The sequence below is a fragment of the Coturnix japonica genome, chromosome 4 (assembly GCF_054131305.1).
Source record: "Coturnix japonica strain WE chromosome 4, WE-NBRP24, whole genome shotgun sequence".
Lineage (NCBI taxonomy): Eukaryota > Metazoa > Chordata > Aves > Galliformes > Phasianidae > Coturnix > Coturnix japonica.
In genome coordinates, this window is record NC_140666.1 from 9,358,801 (window position 1) to 9,372,506 (window position 13,706).

Below are 13,706 nucleotides of genomic sequence, written 5' to 3' on the forward strand. Positions count from 1 at the left end.
ATAAAGGCTTTGGAAATCTATTTCTGTTAAATTGCTGAGGGATCTGGGGGGGTGGAAGGGGGAGGGGAGCAGACATCCAGCGATACTGCAGTGTGAGTGCATCCTGCATGGTTGAGTTACTGGCTGTGATTAAAGTCCCAAGTCCCTTCCTGAAGACTTAATTTGGGTTCAGACAACTGACTTCGCCCTCAGCTTGCTTTGCAGGGACAGAATGGTGTGTGAATCAAAGGGAACCCCCAGTGCGCAGAAGGAAGAGCCAGGTGGGAAATGCCACAAGCAAGGGTGATATTCACTTTCTCTTCCTGTAGAATAGAAGGACACCATGAATTGGGCTAATCTCACCCAACTTCAGGATAGACATCCCACTTTCCAAAGGCAGCCAGAGACCCCATTCCCGCAGAGCTGGTAGTGTAGCAAAAGCCCTGAGATGTGAACCCTGGCCTCGGGTAGGGGCATGACTGTTTCACAAAGGCCATCCAGCAACACATAGAGGCAATGTCTTTTGACAGAAGCATTTGCAATGGCTTTTCTACACATCTCTGCAACAGCGGAATTTGAAGTGAGAACATGAATGTGGAAGGTAAAACAACAGAAGAGACAGAGCTTGTCCTTTTTTTCAGTTGGTGCAGCTGAGTCCATGGAGTAAAACACAATTTAATTACTGTTGTAATAAATAGGATTGCAGAGGCATATTACAAGCATTTATTTCACACAGTGACATATTTGCTAAGTATGCGTTGCTTAAGTTGCACTCATTTGCAGTATAAATGAACAGCTACCTTGGGCACGGGGTGGCTGGAGCACAGTCCCCAAAACTATTCTGCAAGAAACTTTCCTTACACTTTCCCATTCCAGTCTCCACTGGAGGAGACCATCTTTAAAACATTCATGAGCAGCTTTAAAATAATAAAAAATTGAACAACCTTTGCTATAAGGTATGAAATATTTACCATGCTGCTGTAAGCTAATTGCATATAGAAAGAACAAAGCACCGGTGCTATAGGCTCAGTGGCACCACCAGCATCCAGTGCCAGCATCCAGCATGGGATGGGATGCTCAGTGAGAAGCCAGTGGGACTGCAGTTCCCCCCAGCTCCTCCCAAGAGGGCTGATGCAGCCCTGGGGTAGTGAGGAGGCACAGCTCAGCCCCTGTAGCCCCCTGCATTGGAGCTGCACGGCTGCTGTGTGACAGCAGGATCCAGCTCCAGGTGCCGGTGTGCTCAGCAAATGCTCTTCATGCTGGAGACTTGCAGGCCCTCATCGTACTTTGTCACTTCTCCTTCTCATCCTGGTTGCAACCCTGAAGTGCGTTAATGGAAAATAGTAGAGCCAGCTGAATGAGTCGGAGCAAATGATACATGTGACAAATTAAGCCTACATTTCTGTTCACTTTAATCATTGCAATTTCCCCCAGTTTTTCTTGTTGTTTGGAAGTATTTAAACATCTTTGGGAAGCAGACTTGGCTTTTTTGTGTGTGTTGATTGCAAACAGCTCTCTGCGGGTGTTGGGCGTTCACGCTGTGCATGAGCTGGAGGCACAACTGATGGGATCTATCACCTGGTGCCACCCCCAGCCCTAGGTTGGCTGCACACGGAGCACTCATGGAGAATGCTCAATGCATGCAGATCCCAGTGCCAGCTCTGGAGGAGAGTCTGGGACACGCTGTCTGTGAGAGAGGTGAAGCACAAAAACCCAGAGCTTTGCAAGAACAAAGTAACACACAAGAGGGATGTGTCCAGCGATAAGGAGTTAGCCTTTCCCACCATCCCTGTTCCCATCATCAAGTACTGTCCCTGCAGCCTCCCCTTGCAGCCCGGCTCAGTGCTACCCAGCTCCAGGAACTGCAGCTGCACCGCCTCCTTCCCCCGGACAAACCCCTCCTCTGGGGCACAGGAAGGTCTCTTTTCTCCCTGAAGCCATGGGAGTAGAACCACCGGGGAAGAAAGGAATAAACAACGGCCACACAAAGTATCAGTTCTCTCCATTATTACAGGATTTATCTTCCTAATATCCGGGGAGCGTTGCCTGGCAACTCTCTCTCCGACCTCTACCATCTCCCCCCAGCACAGCCCAAATGAGCTGGAGCCGCATGGAGCCTCTTCGGCACAATCAGGGCTGATTTACATGACTGGGGAGCGCTGCTCAGCCCTCCAGCCCCGGCACTTCTCCTGCCTGGGGTGAGGGCTCCCGTAGAGCAGCTGGGCTGAGCCTGGCCCTATGGAGATCTTGAGAGGAAGGGGATATGGAATGGAGGCAGCTCTACAACCAAAGGATGAACTTCTCCATGCAATCCCCCACTCCAGGACTTCAGGCAAAGGGGAAAACAATCAGCAACAACAGTAAGAAGATCTATGCTCAGAATCCCCATTTGAGGCATGTAGCACAGCCTGAGCATACAGGTGCACGTGTTATCCAAATAACTGCAAAATCAATGCTGGAGTGCAACCAGCTCAGTCAGGAGAGGAGAGGAACATGAAAGCAGGGATGAGGAAAAGAGGGGAAGAGCAGAGCTTCAACCTTCAGGTGCTTTCCTCGACACCAGCTTCCCAAAGCAGTCCACAGGTTGTTACACTCATCCAGCTGCTCTCATGTTCTGGAAGCACCCTGAAGCCAGAAAGGCTGCACATCAGCTCCGTGTTAACAAGGGAGCAGCCCTGTTCCAACCTAAAGGCTTTGCATTCAAAGAGACACACAGCTTTGCTTCCCCTCCCCTCACCCCGGCTCCCAGCAAGGTGCACAGCAGAGCCCTCCCTCCCTCAGACGGTGGGGAGAGGAGGAAAGGACAAGCAGACAGAGCAGCAGGCGTGGTGCTCAATGGAGAACAAGGAGCTCACACAGATACTATGGTGACGAGCATTGTGTAGAACGTGAATAGAGCAGAATAGAAAAACTTCAACAGTATCACAGCCAGGATCACCGAGGCTCCAGGAAAGCCGAACTGGCTGCATGAACTTGTAAACTTGAGGGTGGGCTGCTATTGTAAGGCAGAGAGCTGGCGGGAGAGATAGGGGTGGGGAGTGCTCCAGTGATGGAGAGAATTCAGGTGAAAAAAGGTTAAGTGCAGCCAGATATTTAAGTGAGACAGAGTCGCCCATGAGAGCAATGCAAACAGTTCATTGCAAAGAAATCTGATACAAGGCCATTCACAGCACAGACCCAGAGACAGGCAAGTGCCCCCTCCCCTCACACTCCATGGGATCTGGCAAGGACAGTGCTGGCTCAGAGTTCATAAATTCTTCAGCAGAAAATACTTAGATACTTAATCAAGGGCTTCTCTGTTACTCCAGAACAAGTTTACATTATTAGAGGGGGAGGGGGAAAAAAAAGAAAAAGAAGGGGGAAAAAAAAAAAGGCCCTCAACCAAACAAAAAGGGTCCTAAATAAAGAGATAAAGTAGTATGACAGGACAGCAATAATAGCTTTCAGGTGTATGTTCTGCATAAGATTTCCAGGCAGTTGGTTTAGTTAATGGATTCCCTTAATCTTTCAGCTGTCAGCGTGCAATCTATAGTCTACTGTTTCTTCCACACCGTATTTATGCGGACAAATTCAAACTTGTATAAACAGACAGGAGTATCTATTGTTGTGCAAGAGCAGAACACAATGGGAGCTTGTCACCGATCCATCACAGCTGTCGGGGAGCGGTGGCTGCAGAGCTGGGAGCTCAGCCGTGAGCACGGGGGGACACGGAGGTGCTGGGGAGTGTGGGAACAGTGGCAGGGAGAGTGGAGGAGGCTTGGGAATGACAGCAGAGGGGGAGGGAACGGGGAGCTGCAAGGGAAGAAGGCACGGCCTGGGGATGGAGGAAGGAAGCGCAGGGGGTTAATTCAAAGTAATGATGGTCCCATGTATGGATGGGGGGAAATCAGTTTGCTGGAGGAGCCGCGGGGCCGGCCTTGGGAGTGAGATGGAAATGAAAAGAGATGACACTGGTGGGGGAGTCACAGCCCCATGGAGATGATGCCTGAGGGTCCCTAGCAAGCTGCTGAAAGCAAACTGGCCAAAGAGGAGGAGAAATGGGGAAATGAGGGTAACAGGAAAAGTGAGATGTGTCTGAAGGGAGAAGGGATGGGACCAGAGGGGGGAGGGTGGGGGAGGGCTGCAGGAGGATGGGCAGAGGGAGGAGAGTGCAGGAAGTGGTGTGACCCACACTGGGGGTTACTGTCATGGCCACCATGGCCCGGTGCTGGGCCAGCATCACCTGGGGAGATGGTACAGCAGAGCCAGCAAGGGCTGATGGAGAGAAGGACCAGGACTGGGGTGACAGGACGCCAGATAAGGAGGGCGAAGCCAGTGAATAAAATCTGATCAATCCACAGGAGGGAAAGGCACCATATCATAACTACCAGGATCTTCCCAGGGATGCAGGAAGAGAGTAGCAGGCATTGCATGGCCACCATAGGTGCCCCCAGCAGAGAAGGTGACATGGGACAGAGCAACGACACATGTCTGTGTGCTGGAAGCTACATGCAGAGAACCAGATCACGTGCTGCAGAATTGGGTGCATTGTGCAGCAAGTCACTGGGCTGCTGCTCCTGCCCTGCCCTTACAGACCATGCCCTGGGGCACACTGCTTTGAGATAGTAAAGCTACAACATTGCTTACAAAAGTCGATATTGTTGCAAAAATAATTCACACCATCAGAGGTTGTACCAATGATGCAAAAGGTGTGACAATGTTTTGGAAACTTGCAACACTGCATTCTCTTTGCAACATTGCATTGTCTTTGTAGCATTGTGTCCTTTTTGCATCCTGTCCTTGCAGCACTGTCCTCTTTCTCTATAGGAATGGAAGGGAGCAAGAGGGGTTTGCATCTGAGCTCTCAGGGGTGCAGTGCAGACCCAGGGTTCTGGCTCCCTTCTCCCCAGGGGCTGCAGGGGCAGTGTGAGGAGGCTGGGGCCATATCCTGTGCATCACAGCACCTGATGCCCCTGATGCTGACAAGGTTGGGATGGCTCCCTTTCCCTTTGGTGGCTCTGGACTGTGCAGGGTTCTTACCACACCCTGCAGCAAAAAGGCTTCTGGTATCAGAGGAATACAAAGAACCAATGATAAGTGAAGAAGTTTCTGCTGCAGAAGTTTGGCAGAGCCTGCTGAAGCACTCTGCCCAGCACAAAGGCTGTAGATATGTTTGTTGGCAAAATGAAGAACAAGTTCTGTAGAGACCAAGTTCCTGTGCTGCTCTGCTTTGTGTACTTGAGCACCCACAATAAATAAATAAATAAATAAATAAACGTATTTGAAAGCACTGCCCTAAAGACCCATCTCTGTTCATGTTTTTTACCTCTATTTATAAGCGTGATGATCTTTTCTGCTCCTCCATCACCATTTTCTTCCCTCACTGGTTTCCCCAACATCTTAGGGAACTTCTGTTGGGATATCCTATCCAGTTCCCTCTGGGAACCACTGCCACCAGCACTGAGACCTACTGTGCTCATGGTACAGAGCAGCCTTCTCCAGCAACCAGGAGAGTACCAGAACCCACTGCCACTGACTTGCATTGCCCACCTGGATGAGTGGGTCAGGGCAGCAGATGCTGTGCCTCATCCCAGCATTTGAGAGCAGGGAGACCAGCAACATCCCTGCCCCAGAACTCCCTGCTCTAGCACTGGGGTGAATGGGAGGACACACAGGGCTGGCAGCTCTCAGCTCCCTACCAGCCGCAGCGATTTGAATATATATTGAAAAATTTCCCAGCACATCAAATACACAGAAGGGTGAAGGGAAGATGGTGTGGGAGAACTCAGAGGGATGGAGGGGTGGCAGGAATGGGTGTCACTTGCTTTTTACCACTGCCACTATTCCATCAGGTTAATTGGCACACTGAGGTTGCATCTCCCAGGGTGGCACTGAGCAGCCTGAGCAGGAGGCAGTGCATGGGAGCAGGGGGTGTGGGCAGAGTCAAGAAGGAGAACGTAAGGCTGGAGCAACAAGAGGCTGTGGGGCAGCTAATGGTTTATTAAGAGGGAAGGGGTCAGGGAGCTGTCATCAGGCCCCGGGGCAAATATGCCACGTATCCAGTCATGGCTCTTCCGGACACAACTCATCTCTCTCCAGGGTAATGCAGGCTGCCTTGTGCACCTGATCCCCACATTAACACTGTCACAAGCTGATGATATTATCAAGTGAAGCGTAGCCTCCTGTGGGAGCTGGCTTTTAACCCTTCCCACGCTGCCCATGCAGGGAGGGTGAGCCCTGCACCGTGTTGAACAACAGGTGAAAAGGGATCTTCTGAGGCTTGGCTGAGTTTGCGGAGAGAAATGCCTGAGGGAAGAAAAGGAGGGGCGGAAGAAAGGCAAGGCACAGACTGATGGCTGCAAGCTTGTGTCAAGAGTGAAAGCTTTAGTAATAATCGTGGCTATACACTTGCTCACAGAGCCTTCCCAAAGGACCAGATTAGTCAAGCCATTGCTCTCTAAATGGACTGTCCTGAGGGAAAGTCACGCCTGCTCCCAGCCCTCCTCCCTGCTGGCACTAAGCAGGGACATGTAGCCATCACACCAATGCAGTCACACCTTCACAGAGTGCTATGACCCAGCCATGCCCCAGGTCCAGCAGTAACCCTAGGCTCTCTGCAGCACTGTTTGCTGGGTGTGGGCTCAGAGTGGTCCCTGGGAGCAGCAGACCCACTGTATTTCCATCCTCCCCCACTAATCCTTCAGCACTGCCCTTCCCAGTTCCACCTCCACCCCATCAAATGGAGATCCCGAGTCCAGTTTTCCTTGCCCACAGGCACCCAGCTCACAGGGCTCTTCCCAGCATCCCCCACACCACTTTCACACTGGAGGTGGGGGCAAAACAGGAAGCATGTGATGCAGTCCCCCCCACCCCCCCCGCCTGTCAGCCCCATCACACATCATCCTCCCGCTTCGCCCCCTGGGCTTCCACCCACTGCCCAAACTGCAGGGTTCTGCATTGCACTCTTAACATCTCTAGGGTACAAAAAGCAGGAGGAGGAAAGAGCCTGTCTCAGGGAGCCAAGCAGCCGATTTAATTCACCCTTCCCATCGGAATCAGTGTTTTATTTGAGGTTGGAACAGGTAACTACAGAATAAAATTAAAGCGGGTGCTGGAGCACGTGCCAGGGACACGTCAGGAGGCAGCCTGGTGTTTCAGGCTCTTCATTCTTATTCATTACCAGCTCCGGAGGCAGCGTCTCCAAATCCCTCTAAATTCCTCTTCTCTCTCTCCTTGATTTCCCTCTCGTCCCGCATGCTGAAGTCTGCAAACAACTCACTTAAATCCGCTCCTCCACTGCCCATTAAGCTTTTAACACTTGCTGCATTTCCCGACAATGACGCAGGTTGTATTACAGCTGCTTAAATGTTAATTTTTTATTGATTCAACATATCCACCTAAAAATATATGCTTATGCAAACACACACGCAGATATTGATACGCACATATTGATATCCTGTGAGTGATTGCTGCAGGCAGTGCATCAGAGGCCAACTGCTGCTCTGATGGGGCACAAGGGGCACCGCTGCCAGCAGGGAGATAGAAGGCAAATGTAAAAGCAGTTCTGTGAGCAACAGCTTGTGAAGCAAAAAGCTTTTCCTTGGGGTGCATGCAAGGTAAAGCCTGGAGCTGAGGAGGCAACTGAAATTTCTTGTAAAAAATGCCCTGTGCTGAGAGGTTTACCACCACTTTTATGGGTTTTGCAAGACCGCAAAGGACCTGCATGCTGCAGTCGGGAGCTGCCTGGGGAGCCAGCACTCTGCACATGGTGGTTTGAAACTTCTCAAGCATTAAGGGTGAAGGTGATCCCTATGGTGGGGGTACCCAGCACTGTGCTGTCACATGCATTGCACACAGGGGAGTCCAAAAGGGTCCAGTCTATGGAGTCTGATGGCATCACACCCAGCCTTCCTCCATCCACTTGCTGACAGCCACTGGCTGCTCAGGCAGCCCCATCTTGGGTTCCCCCCCAGGCAGAGCAAAATCTGCTGTCAAACCGTATAGGAACAAACTGAGATTTCTTTAAAATCCCAGAGTTTGGCTGGGCTTGGGTTGGGTTTGGGCTCATTTGGCACAGTGCGCTCCCTGATGTTCACTGCCCCTCATAGAGGAGCAGGTTTGGCCAGGCATCTGTTCCCTTGTCATCATTTTTGTTGTCTGTGGTGCGAGTATGAGAGAAACAAAGATGTCACCCTCATCTCATTTCCTTCAGAATCCCAATTAACTGCTTTTCCATGGAAATTTCAGAAGATCAGAACAGCTGGAAGCAAGATGCAGCCCAGCGTATTTCACCATGGCAAGCACTTCTTTAAGCCCCTGAAAGCAAAGCCATGGAATAGGAAATGGAAAGCCAACATAGCTGTAGGACTTCCCCTTGGGCATATTTAAAGTCAGGTAGTCACAAAGCAACTCTGTTTATATGACCTGCTTTAATAAAGTAAAGAGAAAGAAATCCCTGGGAAACTGTTGGATACCTGCCTGTTGTTCGCATTCAGCTGTATGCCAGAGGTCAGAGGGCAGAGGTGGGATGGGATCGGGGGCTGCAGCCTCACACTGATGGGCAGGGAGTGGGATGCCCTGAGCAGGGAGCAGAATTCACTTAGCAGGGAGTGGGATGGCCTTAGGCAGGAGTTGGCTCAGGATTAGCAGAGTTGTTGGGCTCCGTGTTGTGGTCACGGCAGAGAAGCAGAACTGAGAAGCCAAATGGTTTTGCTAATCTGCTTGCTTTGATTTAGCAGTCCCAACCGTTTGCAAACACAGCTTTAATCTCCGTTGCTGATTTTCAGCATGAAGGGCCTGAGCTTGACTAAAGACACCAGAAAGTGAGGATGCTTAAATGAAAATTGTACAGCAAAAGACGAAGGGAGGAAGATCCTTTTCTGCAAAGCAGAGGGCCTGTGCAGGCACACAAGAATGTATGAGACTGAGCCTCTCATGCAGAGTTGCCCCAGATGGGTGCTTTGGGTGAGGATGGCAGAGCCCCATGCAGAGCTGTGACCCGGGCTGACACAGTAGGCAGAGTACCATGCCCCAAAGGCAGGGAGCCTGGGGGGTCGTGCCAGGTCATGAAGGCTGCCCTGCCATTAATTAGCTCTTGGAGCTGGCTCATTAGATCATGGAGCATGACAGGACCCTAATTGCCACACAAGCTGCTTTTCAGCATGGCTGATAACCGGGGTGGCAAAGGGAGCAGATCACAGCCCATGACGAAAGGGCCTTGACAAGAGAAAGGTAAGGGCTCTTCTCACCCTGCGCTGCTCCTCTCCATCTCATTCATCGCGTCACAAAGGCATTAGCACAGGGTAATTATTAAAGATAAAAAAATGACATTTGCAAAGGTTGTGCAGGCAATGAAGCCCAGAAATATGTTTTCAGAGAGACTCTGCTTTTGTGCCTGGATCTCAAGGAGAGCATTGTGAAGGGCTGATGAAACAGTTTGACTGTGCTTCAGAGTTGGTATCACTGCAATTCATTTCAAACTTGACCCAGTTTTATTTCCATATTGGCATATTTTAACTTTTTTTTTTTTTTTTTTTTAAACATAAGGAGAGAATAAATGAGTTTGCCCAGCAAAAATGCACCAAATGTTCTGTTTGAGCCAAATCTGTGGGTTTTTTTTCAGGATAATAACAATAATAATTATAATAAAGCAGTTGGCAAAGCCTTTTTTTCTGAATTAGAGTGAGAAAGTGGGAGAAAGAGCAGATACATGCCAGCATGTGAGCACACGTATGTGCACATGGCAGTGAGCTGCCCCAAACCTGTGTCACACTGCCCTACAGCAGTGGTTGTCCTACAGCAATGGCAGTTCTCATCTGTAGGATGGATTCCCAGGCTCTGTGTGGTGGAAGCACTGGGGGTGAGCAATGGCTGTGCCATGCTGAGGGCTGAGCTGACTGCCTGCTTATGGAAAGGGAGTTATGGTGCATGCTGTGTGTGTGGCATGATGCTCCCTTTGCACCACCAGCTGCAGCAGACCAGCCAGTGGTCTGTGTGCAGGGGGAGCAAGGCTCGACACATCCATACTTTTTCAGTATGGGTTGTGCACCTCCACTCATCAGCTTATTCTGCCTTCAGGGCATGAAAGAGAAGCAGTTTTTTCCACCTAATGGAAATTTTCTTTGGCGTGGAGACCGCAGAGTGAAATCTGCCTCATGTGCAGGTGAGTGGGGGAGGAACTGAGCGGGCTGTGGCTGAGGGAGGAGGTAGTGGGGGCACACGTGGACCTGGGATGGGTGGTTCATCCAAGGACAGCAAGCAGAGGGCTCAGAGGGAACAGATTCCTGCTGACACCTCGTGCATGAGGTAGGGGCACAGCCTGGCCTAAGCCCTGTGTTGCCACTGCCCCTTAGAGCAGAGCTATTGCTGCACCACTGCTGCTTTACAGAGGATTTAGTCTCCCCTAAGTAAACATGGAGGCAGTCGATACACACCTTATAATTACATTGCTCCACTCTGCAATTATTACATTTTCCAAGCTACAGCTGCTTCCTACTCATTATCAGGTTAAGAAACTTCTCTTGATAGTACCATTGCATTAACCCTGTAATTAAGAGGCAGACCACCCAGCGGCTGCTTGTGAGGGGCTTCTCCAGCACATGGAGATGAGCCAAGCTCCAAGGTGGCTCCCAGGGACATGGACAGTCACCCTCCCATCATCCAGGCACTGCCCTTCCCCCTCCTTTGCCATTTTTCAGCAGCCCCCACAAAGCTGCCAGCATGCAGGAGATGTGCTGAATGCTCAGAGCGGGGATGTGCTGAGTGCAGTGCTTTGTATGGGCACTGGGGCTCCCTGGGTGCTTGCTCACAGCATTGTGAGCAAACAATTTATCTGATGGATTCCACATTTCCCATTTGCAAGCACAGATTTCTTTAAATGAGATTATTTGTTGTCGGAATTGCAGTTTCCTGCCTCCCTGCCTGGACTCAACTCTTTACCACAGCTGCAAGGAGAAGCAATTGGGTTACATGTGTCTGTCTGGGTCTCCACGAGGACAAGCAAGTACTTCTGAGAGCTGGCATGTTGGGAAGGAAGCAAAGGGTGGAGCATGCTGGCATGGGGCTGTGCTCCCCAGCCCTAGAGCCAATGTAGAGCTCACATCCTTGCTGAGCAGCTGAAGTTCAGGGGCACATCCAAGGAGAAGAGTGGGTGAGGGCTGCAGATCAGCCAGAGTCTCAGGTCAAGCAGATTGATCTCTGATCACAGTGATTCTCTTCAACCACAGTGCTTTTAATTTGGTTTGGACCTGTTTGTAAGAGAAAAGGGCACTCCTCAGACTAAATAGTTCAGAGCACACCCGTATACTCGCTACTCAGAAGCTTTAATTGCATGACCCTCCCTGGCCTGGACAATTGAATGTACTTAGAGAGAACTTAGCTGCTACTTCTGAGTTCAGTCCATGACATAACTTGACGCCTTTAATTGCAGGAAGCAGAGCTGGACTCTGGATGCAGCAGTGCAGAGTGGGGTTGTATCAATGCAATCAAACCCACCAAGAGATGTAACTGATGGCTGGGGGTGTGCACGCACTACTGCTGTCCCTCTGCCTCTGCTGGAGCAGCACCTACACACACACAGAACTCCCCTGGGTCTCTGTTCAGGTTCACACAGAAAGGCATCTCCCTCCCATTGGCTATACCACAGCTGGCTCCCAGGCCATTTATCACCCACCCAAAAATCGACGACAAGCCAGAGCGACCTCAGGACCCGGAAGTATAAATTGCCCTTAATTAACACAGCACTCGTTATGCCCCAGCTTCAGCCCAAGTGCCCTCCTGCCCCCTGACCCTGCACATCCCTCCTGATTTCAGCACTTCTCTCCAAGCTCTGCCTGCCCCAGAACCACCACTCTGCCTTCAGCCTCCCTGTCTTTAAAACGAAGCTGCAGGACACCCCCCGTGAAGTGCGGTTAATTAAAGTTTGCAGGATGCTTGAGGAACACCAAACAAATCAAAAGGGGCTGCAATGCCATCAAAGTACAGCTAGGAGCAATGGGAGGCTAGCAGGTTCCCAGGACAGACCCAGGGGAATGTGGCAGTTCCCCTCTCAGCCTCTTCCCAAGGCCCTGGCATTTGTTTAGCCCCAGGCTTCAGCCAAGGTAAACGGGACAGCTGACCCCAGCACCCCTTCCCACTCCAGTTGCCAGGGGCTGCCGAGTACCCTGGCAGTTGAGCAACCCCTGAAAGGGCTCCTTTCAATGTAATTAGACATGTAAAAATGAAAAACCGAAGGAAAAGAATTTATGCATCTTCTAAAAGCCCTCAAGTGTCCATCCAGCCGCAGCCTTTTTCCCTGGGATTTTATTTGGAGAGCTGAGGTAATTTATGTCATGCAATTAGGTTTTTGTCTACAGTCTCCAGAAGGGATCGTGAGTGCAGAGCTGGAGAAGAAGCCCTGAGCCCAGTGAATAGAGGCAGAAAAGGAAGCAGCCCCAGGAGCTTGCTGCTGTCCATTGGGGCGGCTGCAGGTCAGCATCCCATTCTGGCTGGGCAGCAAGGGCTCTGAACACCCCAAATCATGGACCAGAAAAGCGAACATATAACAAGGGAGAAATCCCCAAGTGGAACTCAGCAGTGGTGACCGCTGCAGAAAGTACTGCTGGGAATCAGATGGAGTGAAGCGACATCCTTCAGGAGTTGCTACATAACATAGTCCTGTCCTCAGGATCACCCATCACTTCTCCACTCAGCTGGGAGGACAAAGCCCCCCCCAGGCAGGACGGACCCTGAGAAGGTCCTGGCAACAGCAGTGACACTACTGCTTCAAGTGAGAGCCATGGAGCTGCTAGGTTCTTCCAAGCACAAGTGCCAGCATGGAGAAGCCCAGCTGGCAGAACCAGACCCAAGCAGAGCACGCTTCCTGTGCCTGTTTACTTCATGTCTGAACTGAACTTGGACTCAGAAGCACCCATGGCCCACTCTTTCTTCCCACAGCAAATCCCTAGATCTCAAATCCTAAGGAGATAATTCCAGGTTCAAGGGCTGCTCTGTTCCCATTGTGTCACCTGCAGGACAAGTTTATTATTGTCCCTGTCACAGTGACTGGCACCTGCCACAGATCCCCACCAGGCAGAAGCCCTGCTGCCAAACCCTGCTCCCTCAGCACACCCACTGGCCCCTCACCCTGCTGAGGCTCTGTGCTCACACAGAGACTGCCCCCAGCAGGCTCTGAGCTCTGTCCCACAGCCACCAGCCGTGCTGTGCCTGGGCACAGTGAGCAGCTGGGTAAGCCAGATGTGCTGCCAGCCCCTCTCATCTCACTGTCAGAGGCAAAGCATTGCCCAATTCCACATGCAGGTGGTTTGGGTGGATTTCCACAGAGCTTGGCCTGGTACTTCCACCATCGCTGTGTCATCGCAGGTCACCAGGGTGGGGAGCAGGAATGGTTATACCACAGACAGGGCTGGGTGCAAGCAGGATGGCATACTAACCAGGATGCTAACTCTGCAAAGGAACTCACAGTTTCTTCAGACAAGGGCAGGAGAGATGGATGTATCTCTATACAGCACTGCTGCTCTGCGGGGGGAGCACTGTGGTTCCTCCCAGGGGTCCAATCCTTGGGTGGAAAACATTTTAGTAACACAGAAATTAGGTCACATCCCCTCAATTGTCTGAGTAAATGGGACGGTGTGTACATTTTATTTACCTTCCTACAGGGCAAATGTAGTGAGCATGTAATAAATCATTTCTGCAGCTGCTGGGCAAGCCTCCTGCTGCAAACCCAGCAAAATTCATGCATACTAAACCTG